Source organism: Crocodylus siamensis, chromosome 12 (genome assembly GCF_052110815.1).
Source record: "Crocodylus siamensis isolate JL-2025a chromosome 12, ASM5211081v1, whole genome shotgun sequence".
NCBI lineage: Eukaryota > Metazoa > Chordata > Crocodylia > Crocodylidae > Crocodylus > Crocodylus siamensis.
Genome location: NC_143406.1, coordinates 21,225,545 through 21,246,822, shown reverse-complemented (window position 1 = coordinate 21,246,822; position 21,278 = coordinate 21,225,545). Strand labels below are relative to the sequence as shown.

The 21,278-nt window shown below is 46.3% G+C and overlaps 1 protein-coding gene across 9 annotated transcripts in view; it reads left to right on the top strand.

The window, feature by feature from the left end:
• The first annotated feature begins 17 nt into the window (after positions 1-17).
• FAM234A (family with sequence similarity 234 member A) overlaps positions 18-21,278 on the top strand; it is a 58,865-nt gene continuing 37,604 nt past the window's right edge. For 2 of the 9 annotated variants that reach the window (XM_090023908.1, XM_090023912.1), the window contains exons 1-3: positions 77-298; positions 1,908-1,983; positions 3,006-3,203. The gene's annotated coding sequence lies outside the window, so the exon portion shown is untranslated. Of the gene's footprint in view, positions 56-76; positions 299-699; positions 797-1,907; positions 1,984-3,005; positions 3,204-10,383; positions 10,407-21,278 lie in introns of those variants that run through there. The other 7 variants (XM_090023910.1, XM_090023911.1, XM_090023909.1 and 4 more) reach the window with 7 other exon arrangements.

The window sequence follows — 21,278 nt, the reverse complement described above, 5'->3', positions numbered from 1 at the left end:
GGAAGTGCTCGCGCAGGGGCGGGGCCGCTTCCGGCGGCAAAGAGCCCGGGTGGAGGTGAGTGACGGCGCGCTCCTGCCCCTCGGTCGCGGCGGGCCGAGAAACGGAACTGGTCCCGGTTACGCTCTCCGCGCTGCCTGTGCCCTCCCTCTTCGCGGCGGCGCGTGCCGGAGCCGGCCGCCACAGCCCGTCGCGCCTGGCGGGAGAGGAACGAGGCGTCCGTGTGAACCGTCGGGAGTTGGGAGCACTGCAGCCGGCGGCTGGCAGGAGTGTGGGGGGGCCGCCTGCTCATGTGAAAAGGTCTGGTAGCCGGACAGGAAAGCAGCTGGCCCTGGAGCTTGGCACTGGGAAAGCACGGCCTAGTAGCCAGAGCTCCGAGCATCCCTGCTCTGTCCCATCCAGACCAAGGGGCCTAGATTAAGGAGGGCTGTCAAACGATTAAAAAACTTGATAGTGATTAGGTGCACAATTAAATAGTCACAGTTAATTGTGATTTTAATTGCACAGCTAAAAACTCAAATTCATGCAGGTTGGGGGGTGGGTGTGGGGTTTGAAGCCTGGGGAGGAGGGGTCCCTGAATGCCTTGGCAGGGTAAAGAATACTGTAGGTCAGGAGTGAGGGGCAGCAGCAGGGCTGGGGATGCTGTGGCTTGGGAGTGAGAGGCAGTACATGGGCATAATGCTGCTCTCTTCCCCCCACAGTCATATTACTACCCCTCCAGGTGTCCTCTCTTTTGAAACTAACTATGATAACTCTACAAGAACACAGCCTGGAGGTGTGTAAAGGAGCACCCAGCAGGTAAGTCCATGGAGAGGATAGGAAGCGGGGACACAGATCGAGGCCCCCACATTGAGGGACAAAGTGGGGCAGGGCTGGGTGCTGGGGTGAATGGGGCCCTGGGGCCAGAGCAGGTTGTGGGACCAAGTCACAGGTGGCTTGTTCAGGGGCGTGAGGTGGGGGGGCAGGGTGCGGCTACCCACCACTGCATCCCCAGGGGAAGCATGGGGGGCAGATGTGTGTGCAGGGTGGAGGCGGGCTGCCCACTGCGGGCTGGGACTCAGCACTCTGCTGCCTTTGACCTGGGAGCCACGCAATGCCATATTGTGCCTCCCACTGCTGGGCAGGCAGGGGATGCACAGCCAGTATGTGGCTCCCAGGGCAAAGGCAGCAGGGCACAGAGCCCCAGCCCACTGCGTGGGGCAGAGGCAGGCTGTGCATTAATCTGGGAGGCACGTAGCCCCCATACCTCTCCTGGGGGTGCACACAGCAGTGGAGAGCCATGGCCCTGGATAAGCCACCTGCAGTTCTGTCCAATGACGGGCCCCAGGGCCCCATTCCCAGCCCTACTCCCTCCCTCACCTTGGGGGCCTCTATCTGCAACCCCCTTCCTTCTCCCCACCCTGCCCCTTCCCTTCCACAGACTTACCTGCTGGGCACTGCTCTACATACTGCCAGGCTGCATTCCCGGGGGGGGGGGTGTCCACTGCAGCAGCCTGGAGCCTGCATCTGGGCTGCCCTGTGGCTCCTTTGTACCGTCACCGCTGCCCATCTGGGCATCCTGGAGGCAGTGATGATGACTCTGGAGTAGAGCCCGGGCATGGGCTCCAGAACCAAGTGCTGCATGATTAACAAAAGAACCAATTAATGTGTTAATTATGCACATTAATTGGCAGCCCTAAAATGCTAAAATGAAGGACTTGTCAACCAAGTGAAGTTCACCAAAGTGGTCTCTTTGTGTCTCAGTTCCCCATTTGTAAGGTGTGGGGACAGTCATGATTCCATGAACAGTTGTGAAGTGCTCAGAAATTGAAGTGGCTGCCACATATAGTTCAACACCTACTGAATCTTTCTCAGCATATTGCAGAACTGTTTTCTAACCTCTCTCTCTCAATTCTCTGAACAAGTGTAGCCTGAAATCCTTTAGACCAGCAGTTTCCAGTCTGTGGTACGGGTACCACCAGTGGTACACAGACAACTTGTCAGTGGTACGCATTAACAAATTTATTATGTTTATATGATAAAAATGTGCTGGTGGTACTTAAGGTTGTATCATTTTAAATTGGTGATAGGTAATCTGTCAGAGTTTGGGAACCGCTGCTTTAGAACATTTTGAATCCTGTTGATCATCATGTCCAAGCAGACAACTCAATTAGTTTTGTTGGGTTTTTATGTTATAGGACTTCAGTTATTTTGAACTATATTAAACGTAAGAGCTGCAACTGTTGGAAACTTCCAAAATGAAAACAGAAATGTCTGGGGGCCAGATTCCATGGAATGTGCAGCTGATGTCTCTGAACAATTGTGTTGTGTGTCCATTTTTTGTTTTTTGTTGTTGGGTTGTTTTTGTTTTGTTTTTGTTTGTTTTTTTACTAAGAGCTAGATATTGACAAGAAAAGCTAGCATGTGGCCTGTACTGCACCATGACTGTATGTCATGGAATGGAGTGTTTTCTTTAATATTTTGCTTCAGGCAGCATACCTTTATGAGAGTGTCCAGTTTACAGAACACAAGAACAGATTACAATTCATAGCAGCAAACTTAAAGGTTCCATACCTTTTCTTAGCCTTAAATTAAAGGCTATGCTTGCACTGGGGTGAACAGTTAAATAGTGAAAAACAGATGTCTAACAGTCACAGGAAAGGAGAGGAATTTAAGATATACATTGAATTCTAATTAAGTGAGTACTAAGGCTACTAAACTTGTAGGTGGCCCAAAGTCAAGAAGGGTCAAAGTAAAGATTATGCACAAAGCCTTAATTTGGTCCTATGTGCACACATTTTCAGTCTTCTGTGTATTTGCTGAGTGTTGGTCAGTGGCTGAAGCAGGGCCATTATTTCAGGCCCAGATCTATTTGCAGCAGCAACCATGTAAATCCAAACCCATTTAATTCCTTTTAGTTAGCTCTCTCTTGGGTAATTAAGTGGCTCACTTCACTATAGGATCTGAGCATATTATTGTGTTTTCATGTATTTATTCCTACAAACCTCTGAGGTAATATCTCTTACAGGTGGGAAACTGAGGCACAGGCAGGAGAAATACAGAGGGAGCATGCAGGAAACCAGGATTTTGGATCAGTTGACAGATTTTAATGACAGAAGGTTTTCCACGCTAATGCCCCAACCTCTGGACCACACCATGACTGACATGTAAACATGGACTTCAGTGTATAGGTTGGGAGGGGTTCAGCAATCACTAAATAGTACAGGTAAGAATACCACTCTAAGCTAGCGGTCCTTAATGTTTTTAGGGTTGTGGCACCCCCTCCATAACTTTTGTGAACTGAGTGGCACTCCATTTCAAAAACAAATATTATATGTATTATAGTGCTTACCACCTTGTGGGGAGGAGGCATTGTGGATTGGAGGATTGGTCAGGCAGGCACAACTCTGACACTTTGCTTATCTCCTCACTGCACCCTTCAAAGGATTTGATGTCACCCTGGAGTGCTGTGGCACCCTGCTTGAAAATCACTGCTTTAAGTATGAGGTTTTTTTTAGACCATTAGAAAAAACAGGGCCTCTTGTATTGTACCTTTGCTTTTATACATCAGTGCTAACAGGCAACATCATAGAAACAGAAAATTAGGCTTGGAAGGGACCTTAAGAGTTCTTGTCCAACCCCCTGCTCAAAACAGGACCAGCCCCAACTACATCATCCCAGCCAAAGCTGTCTAGCCATGTCTTAAAAACCCCCAGGGATGGAGATTCTGCAACTTCTCTGGGTAACTTGCTTTAGTGTTTTACTACCCTCCTAGTGAGAGAGTTCTTTCCAATAGCTTACCTAAATTTCCCTTGTTGCAACTTGAGACCATTGCTCCTTGTTCTGTCATCTGCCACTACTGAAAACAGTCCAGCCCCATCCTCTTTGGAACCCCCCTTCAGATGGTTGAAGGCTGCTATTAAATCCCCTCTCAGTCTTCTCCAGACTAAAAAAACTCTGTTCCTCATCCTCTCCTCATAAATCACATGCCCCAGTCCCCTGATCATTTTCATTGCCCTCTGTTGGACTCTGTCCAATGTATCTCCTTTCTGTAGTGAGGGGCCCAAAACTGGACACAGTACCCCAGATTTGGCCTCACTTGTGCTGAAGAAAGGGGAATCACTTCCCTTGACCTGCTGGCAACAATCCTACCAATGCAGCACAGTATGCTGTTAGCCTTCTTTGCATCAAGGGCACACTGCTGGCTCATTCATCTTATTGTCCACTCTAACCCCCAGGTCCTCTTTTGCAGAGCTGATGCTTAGTCAGTTGGTCCTCAGCCTGTGAGCTGATTGTTCCATTCTAAGCGCAGGACTTTGCATTTTTCTTTTTTGAACCTCATGAGATTTCTTTTGGTTCAATCCGAAGGTCAAGGTCTCTCTGAATCCTAGCCCTACCCTCCAGCCTATTTATTACTCCCCAGTCTGGTGTCATCTGCAAACTTGCCGAGGGTGCACTCTATGCTATCTTTCAGGCCATTGATGAAAATACTGAAGAGAACTGGCCCCAGGGCTGACTCCTGGGACACTCCACTTGTAGATATTGAGCCATTGACTACTACCCTCTGAGCCCAATTATCCAGCGAGTTTTCTGCCTACCTTACAATTCATTCATCCAGCCATATTTCCTTAGCTTGCTTGCAAGAATGTTGTGGAAGACTATCAAAAGCCTTGCTGAATCCAAGGTATATCACATCCACTGGTCTCTCTGTATCCACAGAGCCAATCGATCATCTCATCATAGAAGGCAGTCAGGTTGGTAAGACATGACTTGCCCTTGGTGAATCCATGCTGGCTGTTCCTGATCACTTCCTTCTTCTAACAAGGGCTTAGAAATGGATTTCTTGAGAACTTGCTCCATGATTTTTCCAGGGACTGAGGTGAGGCTGACAGCTTAGTTCCCTGAATCTTCCTTCTTCCCTTTCTTTAAGATGGGCACTGTTTGCCCCTTTCCAATCATCTGAGACCTCTGCTGATCTCCATGAGTTTTCAAAGATAATGGCCAGCAGCTCTGTAGCCACATCAGCCATCTCCCTCAGCACCTGTGGGTGCATTGCGTCTGATCCCATGGACTTCTACATGTCCAGCTTTTCTAAAGAGTCCCTGTGTTACTCGGTAACTGGTCAAGAACTTTCACCGCTGTTGGCTGCTCATCTCCTCCCCAAACTGTGCTGCAAGGTGGAGTAGTCTGGGAGTCGACCTTGCCTGTGAAGACTAAGGTGAAAAAGGCGCTGAGTACTTCAAACTTTTCTGCATCCTCTGTCACTAGATTGCCTTCTCCATTCAGTAAGGTATCCACTTTCCCTGATCCTCCTCTTGTTACTAACATACTTGTAGAAACCTTGTTACTCTTCATGTCCCCTACTAGCTGCTACTCCAATTGTGCTTTAGTTTTCCTGATTTCATTCCTGCATGCCCAAGCAATACTCCTGTACCCTTCCGTAGTTGTTTGTCATCATCATTCTTTGTTGTTCCAGATCTCTTGAATATAGTGTTATTTTTATTTATTGATGAAGTCACTGTGAACTAAGAGCTAAGATTACAGTGCTATGCTTTTCTAACCAATGTAAAAAGGTTACTGTACTAATCCACTGTGCCAAGGACTGCTTTTTCCCATTCATTTAAATGAAACGCTGAGTTCTTACTTGCTTGTGAAATGAACTTGATGGCACAGTGATATGTGCTAGCAATCCATTTTTCCTTTCTTGTAGCAAACAGTGATCCATATTAGTTATTTTTTACTGTGTCCTTTGGAAGAAATGCCTGGAAGCTTGTTTATGTTTACTGTGGAATCCAGAATAATTTAATACAATGCAACCAAAATGCAGGTCTCTAATGTGAAGCATAGAAGCTTGTTTTTTAAGCTCTTGCACAAGATCATTGTAGGAGAAAGTAAAAATACCTACCTTTTTGTTCTTTCATAAATATCTTACTTGAAAAAGGTTGAAAAGATATGTCTGTGCATTAGAAGGTTTTATAATAGACTGACTTGCAGAATATGCCTGCTTCCCATCTGGAGGAGAAGAATAAATCCTGGATATGATGGAGAGAATTCAGTGGTAGAGTAGAAATATTCAGGCTTTGCCCAGCTAGTGGTCACACTTGGCAACTGATCAAGGACTTAAAAGTAGCCTTATCTGGTATCAGTCGAATTGGATTGCAGCTGTCCTCATCTTTAATTCAGAGGCCCACTTTGCCAAAGCTGTTCAGATCAAGATGGAATATTGTGATTGTGAAAATGTCTCCACAGGCTGAATTTCTATAAATTAGAATCCTAGAGTTGGAAGAGGAAACCTTAAGGGTCATTTAGTCTAACCCCCTATACACATTTTCCTGAAATTTAATCTCACTCTGTTTTGAGATCTTCTTCTTCTTCTTTGTGGCACCCTTTCAGATATTTGAAAACTGCTTTTGTTCCCCCTTGATACCTTTTTTTCCAAACTGAACATACTTACTTCTCTCAACTTTTTTCTATTGCACCTTGCATTTCTACCCATTTATTACCTTTTTTGGTCATCTCTGGATTTTCTTCAGATTCTCTGCATCCTTTTCCAAATGTAGTGCCTAAAACTGCTGTCCAGCTGAACCCTAACCAGCACTGCCTAGAGTGATATTGTCAGCTTCTATATCTTGTATATCTGTTACTGCTGCCCAAAATCAGATTTGCTTTATATGTGTCTGCATCACATTGCTTTATATGTGATTGCATCACATTTACATTTGCTTTATATGTGATTGCATCACATCATGTTGAGGTTGTGATCCATCCAAACACCGAGATCCTATTCTCCATAGTGTTTGAAATCATTCCCAGTTTTGCATCTACAAAATTAAGCAGGAAGCTCTCTCTTCCTGCATCCAAGCTATTAAAAATGTTAAACAGCACCAGACCCAGAGCAGATCCCCCATAACTCAGTTTGAACCTTTTACTATCCTGACCTTAATCCTTTTACAATCATTATTCTTTGATTGCTTGTATTTGGCCAAATATATATCCATCTGGCAGTAATTCTATCTGTCCCAAACTTCTTTAGTTTATTTATGAAAGCATCATGTAAGAGTATATTCAAGTCTTACTAAAATCCAGGTATCTTCAGTCAAGTATATTTCGCTTCATCCATCTAGCTAGTTACCTTGCCAAAGATGGAAGCCAAACTGGTTTGGCTTGATTTGTTCTTAACAAATCCAAATGGGCTACTAGTGATTGCCCCTTACTTAAGGTGTTTACAAACGGACTGTTTCATAATTTGCTCTAATAACATTTGACAGAATAGGCTGTAGAAATCAAAGTAGATTTGCACCTTATAGACTGTGTCAGAGATGCATAAGCTTTCATAAGCAGTGGCTTGTGTCATAGATGCTGTGGAGGGATTGCAGGAAGTAGAGCTTTGAAACAGAAAGCAGGGATTTGAATACAAAGGATAGGGAAGGAGAAGGAAAAAGAAGAGGGCACTATTGAAAGAGCCCAGGTGCAAAGGGGAGAGACAAATTTAAGCAGTTAATCCATTGAAGGACATAGGGGTTATAAGAGCTGATTCAGGTAATGAGATATAGGCTGTAGCCTAGGAAAACTCATACCTCTGTAAACAAGCTAGTCAATAAGGTGCCACCCTCCCCTGCTTTCTGCATAACTGCCTGGAATTAGTCAGGCTGATTGGTTTGTAATTAAAGGTGAACATTTTCTTCTTATCCCGGTCACCCACAACTGACTGCTGGACTTATCTTTCTAGCAAAGGACAGTCCATAAACAACAGTCTCTAAGTTTCAACTTTGACCTCAGTCATTCTATATGCAGCAAAGGGAGCATGAAGTGGGTGATACAGAAGAATTCTATAGTGAATTGTCTTGTTTATATAAATAGTTTGCATTATTAGAACTAAAGGCTGCTTGCACATGTTTAAAAAAAAAAAAAAAAAGCAGCTGAGCCCAGTGCATGCTCAGAAGAGGCAGTCCATTTGTTGGACCCAGCTTGCCAACATTTGCATAGATTGGGCACTTTAGAGGGGTTTTTTTTTGGTGCTTTTATCTAATAGTTGATTGAATTAGCTTTAGCTAAAAGTACCAAAAAGCCATGCTGAGGCACCTGGTGTATACAGATGCTATAGAGCCAGGCTGAAATAACGCTGCTTCTTCCAGTAAAGTATGTTGTTTGTTTTTTTTTAATGTCTGCAAACAGCCAAAGATGATAATCTCCTGCCCTGCTTTCACTTTTAAGTAGTTAACTTACTGGTTTTTCTAAAAAATTGTGACTGCAGTAAGAGTGAAGTGCTCTAATCCTCTCAGTTCATAGATTTCTAGGGTCAGAAGGGACCTGGCAACTTGAGTCCAACCCCTTGCTCCAGGAAGGAAAGAGCGCTGGGGTTAAGTAACCCCAGCCAGATGCCTATCCAATCTCTTCTTGAACACCTCCAAGGTAGGAGAAAGCACCATCACCCTTGGAAGCCCGTTCCATATTTTGCCAACCCTCACCATAAAGAATTTCTTCCTTGCACCCAATCTAAATCTGTTCTCCTTCAGTTTGTGACCATTATTTCTAGTAACCCCGAGGGGTGCCCCTATTCCCTGCTGGCCCCCCGATGAGTTTGTAGACAGCCACAAGATCGCCTCTCAGCCTTCTCTTGTGGAGGCTGAAGAGATTCAGGTCCCTCAGTCTGTCTTCATAGGGTCTTACCTGCAGGCCCTCAACCATATGAGTAGCTCTCGTTTGGACCCTCTCAAGGTTATCCACATCCCTCTTGAAGTGTATCACCCAAAACTGGATGCAGTACTCCAGCTGTGGCCCCACCAGTGCTGCATAGAGGGGAATTATCACTTCCCTAGACCTGCTTGTGATGCACCTATTGATGCAAGAAAGAGTGCGGTTAGTCTTGCTTATTACCTTGTCACATTAGCGGCTCATGTTCATTTTGAGTCAACCAGGACTCCGAGATCTTTTTCCACTGTTGTGGATTCTTTCTTCCCAGGTGCAGCACCTTGCATTTATCCTTGTTAAATTACGTCCTATTCTGATCCGTCCACTTCCCCAGTCTGCCCAAATCTGCCTGAATTCACTCCCTTCCCTCCAGTGTGTTAACTGTACCTCATAGTTTAGTGTTGTCTGCGAATTTGGACAAGGTGCTTTCAACACTTTCATTGAAATCACATGATGAAGATATTAAACAGCACTGGTCCAAGGACAGAGCCTTGGGGGACACCACTGCCCACATCCCTCCAGGGAGAAACCAACCCATCCACCACCACTCTCTGAGTGCATCCTGTGAGCCAGCTTTTCACCTACCTTACTGTGAAAAAATCTACATCACAGCTATAGGGTGGAGAATTGGCTGGAGGGTCGCACCCAGAGAGTCGTGGTGGATGGGTCGGTTTCGACCTGGAAGGGTGTGGGCAGTGGGGTCCCGCAGGGCTCGGTCCTTGGACCGATACTCTTTAATGTCTTCATCAGCGACTTGGATGAGGGAGTGAAATGTACTCTGTCCAAGTTTGCAGATGACACTAAGCTATGGGGCGAAGTGGACACGCCGGAGGGCAGGGAGCAGCTGCAAGCAGACCTGGACAGGTTAGACAAGTGGGCAGAAAACAACAGAATGCAGTTCAACAAGGAGAAATGCAAAGTGCTGCATCTAGGGAGGAAAAATGTCCAGCACACCTACAGCCTAGGAAATGACCTGCTGGGTGGCACGGAAGTGGAAAGGGATCTTGGAGTCCTAGTGGACTCCAAGATGAACATGAGTCGGCAGCGTGACGAAACCATCAGAAAAGCCAATGGCACTTTATCGTGCATCAGCAGATGCATGACAAATAGGTCCAAGGAGGTGATACTTCCCCTCTATCGGGTGCTGGTCAGACCGCAGCTGGAGTACTGCGTGCAATTCTGGGCGCCGCACTTCACGAAGGATGCGGATAACCTGGAGAGGGTCCAGAGAAGGGCCACTCGTATGGTTAAGGGCCTACAGGCCAAGCCCTACGAGGAGAGACTAGAGAAACTGGACCTTTTCAGCCTCCGCAAGAGAAGGTTGAGAGGCGACCTGGTGGCTGCCTATAAGTTCATCAGGGGGGCACAGAAGGGAATTGGTGAGTATTTATTCACCAAGGCCCCCCCGGGGGTTACAAGAAATAACGGCCACAAGCTAGAAGAGAGCAGATTTAGATTGGATATTAGGAGGAACTTCTTCACAGTTCGAGTGGCCAAGGTCTGGAACGGGCTCCCAAGGGAGGTGGTGCTCTCCCCTACCCTGGGGGTCTTCAAGCAAAGGCTAGATGTGTATCTAGCTGGGGTAATGTAGGCCCAGCACTCTTTCCTGCTTATGCAGGGGGTCGGACTCGATGATCTATTGAGGTCCCTTCCGACCCTAGCATCTATGAATCTATGAATTCAGTTTGCTTGTAAGAATTGGGTGCAACACTGTGTCAGAAGCCTTTTTAAAATCCAGGTAAATAATATCTACTTCCATTCCTACATCTAAGCACTTTGTGACCTGGTCATAAAAAGAGACCAGGTTAGTCAGGCAGGATCTGCCCTCTATAAACTAATGCTTATCATAGTGTGACTTGCTGGCCCCCTGCAAATGTGATCCTTTATGATTTCTTCTAAGGTCTTGCTCAGGATAGAGGTGAGGCTAACTGGGCTATAATTACCCAGGTCCTCCTTCCTCCTTTTCTTGAAAATAGGGACCACGTTGCCCCTTTTCCAGTCCTCTGGAGCTGTCCTGAGTGCCACAAGTTTTCGGACAGTTGCGCTAGCCAATTCCTTTAGTACACTTGGGTGAAGATCGTCAGGGCCCACCGACTTATGTCCAGCTTTTCAAAATGCCTCTTCACTAGGTCAGTGCTAACCATTGTTGGATTGCTATTACTCACACTCCAGACTGAAGACTCATTGGGAGGTGTATTTTTTTGAAGTTCATTTTTTCAGATTTAATTAATCCTTTATGTATAACTATTCTAATATTATAAAAGCCTTAATCTGTCCGTAACGCTTTATTCGCACTCTGATTGGCTGGCTGAAACAACCAGTCAGAGTGCGAATACAGCATTGGGACAGGAGGTGGCAGTAGTGGAGCGCCGCCATGATGGCAGGGATGGAAGGGTGAGGGGGAAGCTGACCCGCCGCAGTGGTGGTGGGGAGGGAAGCAGTGGGCCCCGGGCTGATACCTTGAGCAGAGGGGAGGAGTGGGCCACCTCCCCCACTCTTCCCTCCCCCGCATTGGCCCAGAGCCTGCTCCTCCTGTCTCCCTGCCCCCATGGTGGGGAAGGTGGGAGTGGGCCCCAACTCCAAGCAGCAGGAGGGAAGGGGGGAGTGGGCCTAGGTAGAGGGGGGAGATGCAACACAGGGCACTGTCCCTGGCTGCCACTCTTCCCCACCCCCCAGCTGGACCAATTGGCTAGTGTCAAATAACAGTGTTGAAGGACCACTTTCTTTTGAAGCTGCTGCTTCCAAGTGCATTATATTTTAAAATCTGTTCAAAGATCAGCAGTGGGTTTTTCTGGAATCATCCTTGAATTTTGTGTGACTGTTTTAATGACTTTGTGGGACAAAAACCCTTTAACATACTACAGGAAGAACTAGTGTTGCAGTGCGGGGGGAGAGGAAGTAATCATGATTCTTTTCCTAATTCCTTAAAGTATATATTTTTTGAATGGAAATAACTGTCTGCTATTATACACTACAACAATGATTAACGTTATACAGGAAAGGTAGGCACACATGCTAAAATAGATGTACAGACAATTAACAAAATTTGTTCAGGGTGATTTGCTTAATATGAAGAGAGAGTCCATAGGAATAAAGATCCCATCCCAAGGGGTTCTGAGTGGAGTTAGTGGAAGTTGAGAGTACTTGGCATCTCTCAAGGTTGGGCCATGAGATGGCAAATTGAATGTTTTGTGAAATATGAGACTTTTCTTGTTCTTCAGCATAAATGTGGTGGAGAAAGAGAGATCAGGAAAGTAGATAATTTCTTGAGGGATTTCTTGGACAGTAAGGGACAATATTGGGAACTAACGTCATGAATTCATACTAATGGCTGGAATATACAGCATGTCTTACAGAATTTTGTGGAAATTAGCATGTAAATGAAAGAGTGCTAGAGCAGTGGTTCTCAGACTTATTTGGATTTTGTATTGCTTTTCGTGGTATGAATCCCTGTAATTCTATGTTATGGATAACAATGTACTATGTCACTACAATTACACTGTAACCTCTTCACCAGTCTCAGACAGCGGTTCGCAATCTGTGGTACAGGTACCACCAGTGGTACACAGAGAACCTGTCAGTGGTATGTGTTAACAGATTTATAATAATTACTTTCTGTGACAAATTTGCTGGTGGTACTTTAGGTTGAACTGAAAAATTTCCTGAGGCTACTTAAGGTTTTAGCATTCTAAATTGGTGGTATGCGATCTGTCAGAGTTTGGGAACCGCTGATCTAGGAGATAACCTGAAGTTTTTTTGTTTTGTTTTTCTAATCTCTTCTTTCTTTGTCTTCCGTTTGCTGCTTTCTGCTTTTCCATTCCTTTCTCTTGCAAATCCCAGTTGAAGAACACTATGAAGGAGCAAAGATACCTGCCTGACAATGAGATACTTTTAATTAGTTTATTGTAATGTTTATTTAGTTTTAATTTACAGTAAAATTTAACATATTCTAACAGATTTCCAAGAGGAGGTATGTTTAACTTTGAGATCTCTCTTTGAGGTCTCTGCTGTTAAATTTTTGGAGGTGTGGAGAAGTCAGTTTTTTGTGAGGTGGATTCTGAAGCAGGGGCAGGCAATTATTTCGGGCAGAGGGCTGCTTACCGAGTTTTGGCAAGCTGCTGAGGGCCACAAGGCTAGCCCCACTCCCTGGTTGCCATCTGGGACCGGAAGTCCTACCCCTAACCCCTGACCCTCCTCTTGCCCCCTCCCCCCGCCTTCAGAAATAGTTTTTTCAGCAAGGGTTTGCCATCTCAGAACCAGAAAAATACCAAATTATATTCTAAAAAATCAAACATTTACAACAAAATTCATTAATTTGATTTCAAATAATAATTTATTCTGGTTTACATGTGTTTGTGTAGTGCACATGGAAGTGATTGTATAATAGCTTAAAATGAAGACTTACCCCTGTATATTGTGGGGGTTGGGAGGTATGGGGGGTGGGTATAGGTTTGTGGTATGTGGGTATGTGGGGTCACAGGCCAGAACCCTCTGCTTGGCATGGGGCTTCTGGCTAGGGATGGGACAGTGGGGCCAGCCAGGCCTTGCTTTTGCAGCAGCTTGGTCCTGTCAGCAGCTTCCCCTGGTTCCTACTGCCCCTGGCTCCTATGATCTTTGACAGGCAGCCACAGGCAGATCAGTATTAATTTTCTAAATTTTGGGGGGCCCTGTGGGCTGGATAGAATGGCCAGGTTTGGCCCACCGGCCGTATTTTGCCCATCTCTGATGTGAAGCCTATGGCTGATTGAAGTGTATTAAAATAAATGCAGATATAAATTATTTAACTTTTTGTTTTTAGTGGGAGTATGGAATATAACACAGTAACAATCAATCAAGTAAGAGGCATTGAACCAAAGCTGCATAACTTCTAGGTCATAGATGGTACTTGCATAAATGATAGTTTGGTACATCAGGGCGTTAGCAACAACAGTTTACTTTGATACCGTAATGCTGCTCTTCCTGCTTTGCTGTAGTAACTAGCTGTTATCAAGAGGCAGGCACACTTTTTTTTTTTAATTAAAGAGATACAAGGGTCTTGCACCTTGAATGCAAATCATAAAGAAAGCTATTTGAGAAAAGGTGACTTTTCTGTTACAAAATGACAAACAGCTAACTAGGCTGAGCAGCAGGCTACCACTCTGGAAAGTTTTAAAGCTTTTATTTTGAATGCCTTTCTGGCTGCTTCTGTTGACTTGAAATAGACAGCTAAGATAAGATAATACACTGTTTTATAAATAAGTTTTGCTGACAGTGGCAAAATGATAGCAAGACTGAGAAATGAGCAACTGTCCCCTAGAAGCAGGTTATAGAGATATCGTAACCCCTAGCTGGGCAGAATCCTGAGATTTGCTTTTTTAGGGAGGAGCCTGATACTGTAGAGATGGAATAGAGCAGTAGGAAGAAGTGGGAAGTGCATGAATGTAAGCTGCAAACTGATCAGTAGGAGGCAAGGAGTGGCTTGTGACATAGGGGGAGACCAGAAAGGGGAAGATCCTCCTCAGAACAATCTTCTTTCTTCAAGCTATTCATAGCTATTAACCCAAGCAACTGGTAAGGCAAGGCATTGAGTGGCTGAGTTAGTCATACTTTAGATACTTCAGGGAAAGATCAACATTGTTGAACTATCAGCTTTCAAGAGGTATTTGAAATACTGTTTGTCTGAAAATAAATTGCAGACTTATGGTTGAATGGCCATGCAAGGTGAGATGTTACTATAATCTGTGCGTGCGCACGACAGAGAGAGAGAGAGAGAGAGAGAAAATGTGCGTGTTTGGAGGTGAGTTTGCTTTTTAAAATTCTGTATGTTTTCTGAGATGACGGTCTCTTCTGGATTTTGCAGTCTTTCCCTGCTCTTCAAATACTGACCTCAGTAGAGTTGCACAGCTGGGGCAGTCTTTGGTCTGTTTGACCCTAAGCTGCAAGGGGATCCTAGTAAGTTCATTAAGGTTCACAGGTATTTATTTGTTTTGCATCAAAACATCAACACATGGCTGGTTATGGGAGATATCAAATGTTAAGGAGATGCTACTTGGGAGAGCACAGTGTTTTAGAGGGACTGCAGATAGTAGACACTGGCTGTTGCTTATATTGAAGACAAGGTAGATTTGCGCCTTATGGACTAAATTTAGTTGGTCTATAAGGTGTAAACTTATTCTGCTGTTTGTCCGACTTCAGAGTAACATAGCTAACTACTAGGGCTGTGCAAAACACCATTGTTTCGTTTCAGTGTCTGTTTAGCCATTTCGAAGGGACGGTGTTTCATTTAGTCATTTTGTTTGGTTTCAAAACATTGTCCTGTTTTTTTCCGTCAAAACTGTTTTTCTGTTTCGACTTGTTTCAACATTTCGCCCATAGGCTATAATGGGGAATCATGAAAACGCCTAAAACGTCATCATTTGTTGCCTGATTCAGATGCAAATTGCAGGACTGGTACCCCTTATGGAGGCATGAAGCCTACCAAGTTTCAAGGAGATAGGTGCAGAGGTTTCTCAGAAACTGCACCTCAAATCTTGAAAGCAAAATTTGCAGGCAGCAGCAACCTCCTGTCGTTGGGCGTGCAGATCCGGGGGCTTGTACCCCGGGAGGGCTTTGGGTCTGTACCAGACTCCTCCCAGGGGTGCAGGGCCTTGGATCTGTGCTGGATGACAGGAGACTACCGTTGCCGCCTGGGACCGACACCCCAGCCCAGATTGGGGAAGACAGATGCTGCCTCCTGTCATCCAGGTACAGATCTGGAGTCCTGCACCCCCAGGAGGGCTGCAGGTCTGTGCTGGACTCCTTCCAGGGGTACGGGCCCCTGGATCTGCTCCCCAGATGAGAGGAGGCTGCCCTGTCATCTGGGACTGGTGTTGGGCATGGGCTGTGCCCAGCACCAGAGAAAATTGCTGTTGCTGCCTATCCCAAGCAGCAGCAACCGTCTACCCTCATCCAGTGTGCAGATCCGGGGGCTCACATTCTCAGGAGGTGTGTGGCACAGACTGCCAGCCCTCCTGAGGGTGCAAGCCCCCAGATCTGCACCCTGGATGAGAAGAGGCTCAGGCTGTGGCAGCAGCAATCTTGTCTGGTGCTAGGTGCAGCGTGCACCCAGTGCCAATCCCAGCTGGGAGAGGCAGCCTGAGCCTCCTCTCATCTGGGGTGATCTGGGGTCTTGCACCCCTGGAAGGGCTGCCAGTCTGTGCCCCCCTGGGGTGCAGGCCCCCAGATCTGTGCCAGATGACAGGAGGCTGCTGCTGCTGTCTGGGACCGGTGCTGGGCACACCACGGAGCTCAGCTTGGCGGCAGAAAGTGGAGCACAGCCCCAGCTCTGCCCGCCTCTCGCCACCGGGCTGTGCTCCAATCAGTTCTGCCAGCCCCATGGAGAGCAGGCTGGCTCTGGGAGGTGGACAGAGATGGTGCTGTGCTCTGCCTCCCGCCACCAAGGGGGCTAGCTCCATGGGGCTGGCAGAGCCAATCCGAGTGCAGCCTGGCAGTGGGAGGTGGAGAGAGCCAGTGCTGTGTTGCACCTCTCACTGATGGGCTGAGCTCCTTGGGGCTGATGGAGCCAATTAGTGTGCAGCCCAGCAGTGGGAGGTGGGCAGAGCCAGTGCTGTTCTCTGATCAGCTCTGCCAGCTGCATGGAGCACAGGCAGGAGGCGGGGAGAACCAGGGCTGTGCTCCATGCTGGGCTGAGCTCCATGAGGCTGCGGAGCCACTCAGAGCGCAGCCCTGGCTCTCCCTTGCCTTCCACCACCAGGGTGCTTTGAAACTCAAAACATTTCCAAGCTTTTGAAATGTTTCAAGTGCCCTTATTTAATTTCAAAGATGTTTTGATGCTTTTTGTTTCTTTTCAATTTTGCTGTTTCGAGCTCGAAATGCATCAAAACAGTTTTGAAACGAAACACTTGGTGAAACGTTGCACAGACCTAAGTACCTCTGTGTTTCTTTATATTGTCAGTCAGGTTCTATAGCTTCAAATGCTTTGGCTGACAAATATGATTCAACTGTAAAGTATGTGAAAATGCTTCAGTAAGTTCCTAAAGTGGCCAGGAAGGTTTCAACAGATTGCTCAGACTGAAAACAAATCATACTTGATGACTGGATCTAGCAGAGTTATTTATCCATAATGTGTTGATTAGAAGTCTTCTAGACAAAACTGAAAGTAAGTTTGAGTCTGAGTTAGATCTCATAAAGTATATTGAAGCAAATAGCAAAAGGTTATTTTACCCTTTTATATAAAAAGAAAGAAAATAAGAAATACAATCATTATGTAGTAAAGGTGGTATAGAAATTGTTAATTGTTAAGCTCCGAGCATGCAGCAGCAGCAAACGCTGCCCGGAGCCAGCGTGTGGCCCAGGCTGGCAGCAGGGGCAGGTTACAAGCTGGTGCTGAATGTGGGGGGAAAAGTGGCCCCTCCCCTGCCCTGTGGCTAGCACCCCGCACTGCAGCTGCTCACAGCCCGCCTGGGGCCGCCTGTGCCTGCTCAGGACAGTCCAGTGCGGGCTGTGAGTGGCTGCAGCAGGGAGCACCGGCCTGGGTGTGGGAGCACAGGGCCCACACCAGTGTCCTAGGGCCAGAGCCAGCAGGGCCCAGAGCAGGGTGGCAGGGGTACAGGGTCTCAGCTGGCAGGGGCTCTGTGGAGTCGGGCCAGCTCCCCCCTCTCCCTGCTGGTGCAGCCCAACCCAGCTCCGTAGACCCCTGCCAGCCTGCACCCTGCTCTGGTCCCCAGTGGTGCTGGCCCTGGGACATTGCTCCTAAGATGGTGACCAGGGGCATGGGGCCCCTGTCAAGGGGCAGGGCTACCCATGCGGCCCTGGACAGCTTGCCAAAACTAGGTGAGCGGCCCTCTGCCCAAATAATTGCCTGCCCAAAATAATTGCCCGCCTCCGGTCTAGGGTCCTTGCTACATATGGCCCCTACTGAACTAACCCTGTGTGCTAGCTATGGAGCCACTCTGGATCAGGCTGTGCTGTAGCCAGCATGCCAGGTCAGTCAGATGGGGTGCTACTTGCAGCTCATGCCCCATGCCAGCCTCCTGTGCTATATGCAGGGTGCATAGCCAGTGTGGGCCATGCACTGCATGCTGCATGCACTGGCCCTGGGCTCATTGTGCATACAGTACATGCGGTGGCATGGGGCACATTCTGATTGTAAGCTAAAGGTTGGTGTTGACCAAAGAAGAAATGGGTATATAGTGACTGTGAACAAATGTAGGTGACAAAATAATTTCTTAGTCATTGGAACAGTGAGAGTTGGGAACAGCTTTTCACTTGTGGTAGGGAGAAAGGGCAGCAAAATTGGAGGGGGTAGTGGGGAAGAATTAATGATAGAGGAGGGGTAGTGAGTTAACTGTCTGCTGAAAACATTTTAGTGGTTTGATGAGCATGTCATTTTAGATCAGTGGTGCTCAACCTTCTAGTACTGCAGGCCAGTCCATAGACTGAATCTGATATTTGGTGTCAGTCCATAGGTATGATCTGGCATGCTGGCCCAACACCACGTATAGCCCAAATCCATGTGCCATATCCAGCCATTTACCAGCTCAACCTTGCTTTCATCTCCTTATCCTGTTCTTATTCTCTCCCCCTTTTCTGTTCTTTCCTCCTTTTTTTCTTTGTCTTTCCTTTTTTTGGGGTATTATTCTTTGTTAATCATTTCTAGCTCCATTCCCATGTTATTACTTTTCTCTTTTCTGCAGGAGCCTCAGGCACCACCTCTGGGAGGAGGTGTAAAAAATAGCCACCACTATAGCAGCAATTGATTGCGCTGCTGGGATTGGCATGGTGCAGCACCTCTGGGTCCTCCTTCCCTCACTCACTGGCAAATTGCACCGTGTTTGAGAGCAGAGCAGAAAACCTTGTCTCTTCTGGTTAGTGTAGTAGGGGTCACAACATATGCAGTTACTGACCATCTGCCTGCAAGAGCAAAAACATATGTGCAGTAGCAGGTCTGATGGCACTACACTGGTAGAACTTTTCTAGTCTGCTCACCGTGGCTGAGTGAGAGAGCAGCCCTTGATCCTTCTAAGTCATTGGTGTATGCATGAGAGTTGGGGGAAGGGGCAGAGGGAGGGAAAGTGTGGAGGTCTGGAGCAGATCGAGGCCCCCCACAGTGAAGGAGGGAGTGGAGCTGGGGGAGGGGCAGACCCTGCCCAGCCGGTGTGGTGCACGGGACAGAGCCACAAGCGGGCAGCTCCTGCCACTGCGCACACCGCTGGAGGGCATGTGTCCCCCATATCTGTACATGGGGCAAGGATGGGCTGCCGCTGCAGGCTGGGGGCATTGCTGAGTTTTTCTTGGAGGGGGGTTGGGCCAGGTGCGCTCGGGTTGGGCAGTGGCAGCACCGGGAACAGTGTATAAGCACAGGGAACCAAACCCCAGTCTCCTGCGTGGCAGACAGGGATTCTACCCTGAACCACAGGAGGCTCCATTGTGGGTAAGAGAGAATCTAGTAAGGATTTAAAGTAGTGAGAATCCAGTAACTTTTCATGTGACACTTGTTTTACTTGTAACTCCAAAATTATACCTTGTAAGTGATATTTAAAAAAAAAAATGAGAAACCCCCTTAATTTTGAGCAAGAAGTCTGAGTCAATGGGTGTTAGTGTGCTGATTATACTGTGTTGACTAATTACCTAACTGAGTGTTTAACCAGATCCAAACACTTTTTCTAGATGCATTTAACCATGTCTCTTAGGAGTAGTCAATGTGTGACTGGCAGACAAAATATTACCAGTTGTAGGAACAGAAAAAATAGAACAGAAAAAAATCTGAGTTGGCATTGTTGAAGTCATCTTATCCTCTATTAAATTAATTACTAGCTTACATTTGTGATTTTAAAGAACAGACAGACTTTCATGTGGGGTTGAGCAGATCTTTGCCAATCTCAGTGAGCTTTCTAGCTGTTTTTGAGTCTGCTGCACATTAGATCTTTGAAGAGCGTTCTGACACTGTTTACTCCAACAGTTCTAGAGGGCATTGTTCAAATCATGGGAAAATAGGCAGAAAGATATTATAAAGGATATTTTTGAGTTGGCAGTTCCCAGGGCCATTATTGCAGAAGAAGGGAAGTTGTTGAGTTTCCCATAATAATGATGTCATGCCTGTGAAATGATTTACACTAGGTTATAAATGATAACTTCTCATGAAAGGCTCAAGGTGTTGTCAGCTTTGATCAAAGTACAGTGCAGTACAGTTTCCTGGTATTTTAGTGGGATAGATGGAAGCCTTTTGAAAATGTTTTTCATTATTGTGGTGGGTGATGGGCACATTTGACTGTGTATCAAAAGTTTCACTAGCTTTATGGTTGGAGCATGATGCTGACTTCCAGATCTGAAAATAATGGTCTGAGCTGTGCTGGGGCTCTACCCACTATAGAAAAGGACAGCATCTGCTAGCTGCTGCATCATTGTTATGGAAGATGATACTTTGTCACCCCCCACTCATTGAAGGGATGAGAGAATTTAGTAGGTAAGAAGGTGTGGAAATTAGCTTGTGGGATGAGCCTTGTTATGTACTTTGCTAAACCTCATGTTTTCCCATCACAGTGACACTGTCTTCCCAATGAGTTTCTGATTGCTCGGTGCTTGGGGCTTCCCTTCACAGCGTTGCGCTGCGTGTTGTACCAATGTCACTTTACCCAACTTTCTGCTGTAGCAACTACATTGTACTTTGTACTTGTACACCACCGCCTAAAAACAATTAAGGCTAGGAGAAGGTGGCACCTATCAAGATGGCCAGAATGCGGTGGGGAAGACTGTATGCAAGTCAGTTCCTTCCTGTGTTCCATGCTCAGTTGTATTGCTTCCCAGTATTCCTTGTCTCTTCTTAAATAAAGTTTCTTTGTAGCAGCACAGATGGATCTGCAGCAGCTAGTTTTGAAAGACAGCAGTGTGTTGTCTGGTCCTGTCCTCTGACTTTTCTGCCAGGCTGAGTTAGTAGAATGGACAGGTATTTTGGTGTGGAGGTCTGTAGGAGAAGGTGGGGGTTTTTTTTAATATTACTGCTGACTTGACTTAGGTTTGTATCAGTTGGAGCTGTATTCTATTATTAATGTTATTTGAAAACCAGTCAAGGTTCTAGAGTCTGGGATAGGTACTTACAGCATTTGTTGTAACTCTCAAGAAATATAGCATGTGTTTAAGTGAGCTTGTTGATCTGTGATTCCACCTATGACTTACTGCCAGGTGTCCACTCAAGCACTGTAGTTTTACTTGGTCCTTTTGTGACTGTATTCCAGTGACGTTTTTCAACCACTGCTTTGCATTGCCACACAACCTGTGTCTCTCTCACTGGCATTCGCAGCATTTCCTCTAGGAAATGCTGTTGTTGTACTAGATTTCTATATGTCCTTTTGTACTAAGAAAGGTTTGCTTGACATTTTCATTTGTTCCACTGAACTTTATATGGAACTTAGATCCAAACCACCTCAGAACAACATGGGCTTCAGTTCTCTGTTCCACTGATCAGATGTTTGAAACTACTGTGACCTTCTTTTCTGGGATTTTCCATAGCGTGGCTGGGTACTGTTTTATGCAATTAAGACTGTGTACCCTTGCCAAGTAGAGGATACAGGGTGCAAGTCTGTCCAACTAGGGAGAAGGTGCAGTATCCGTTCCAAAGAACCTGTCACATCAA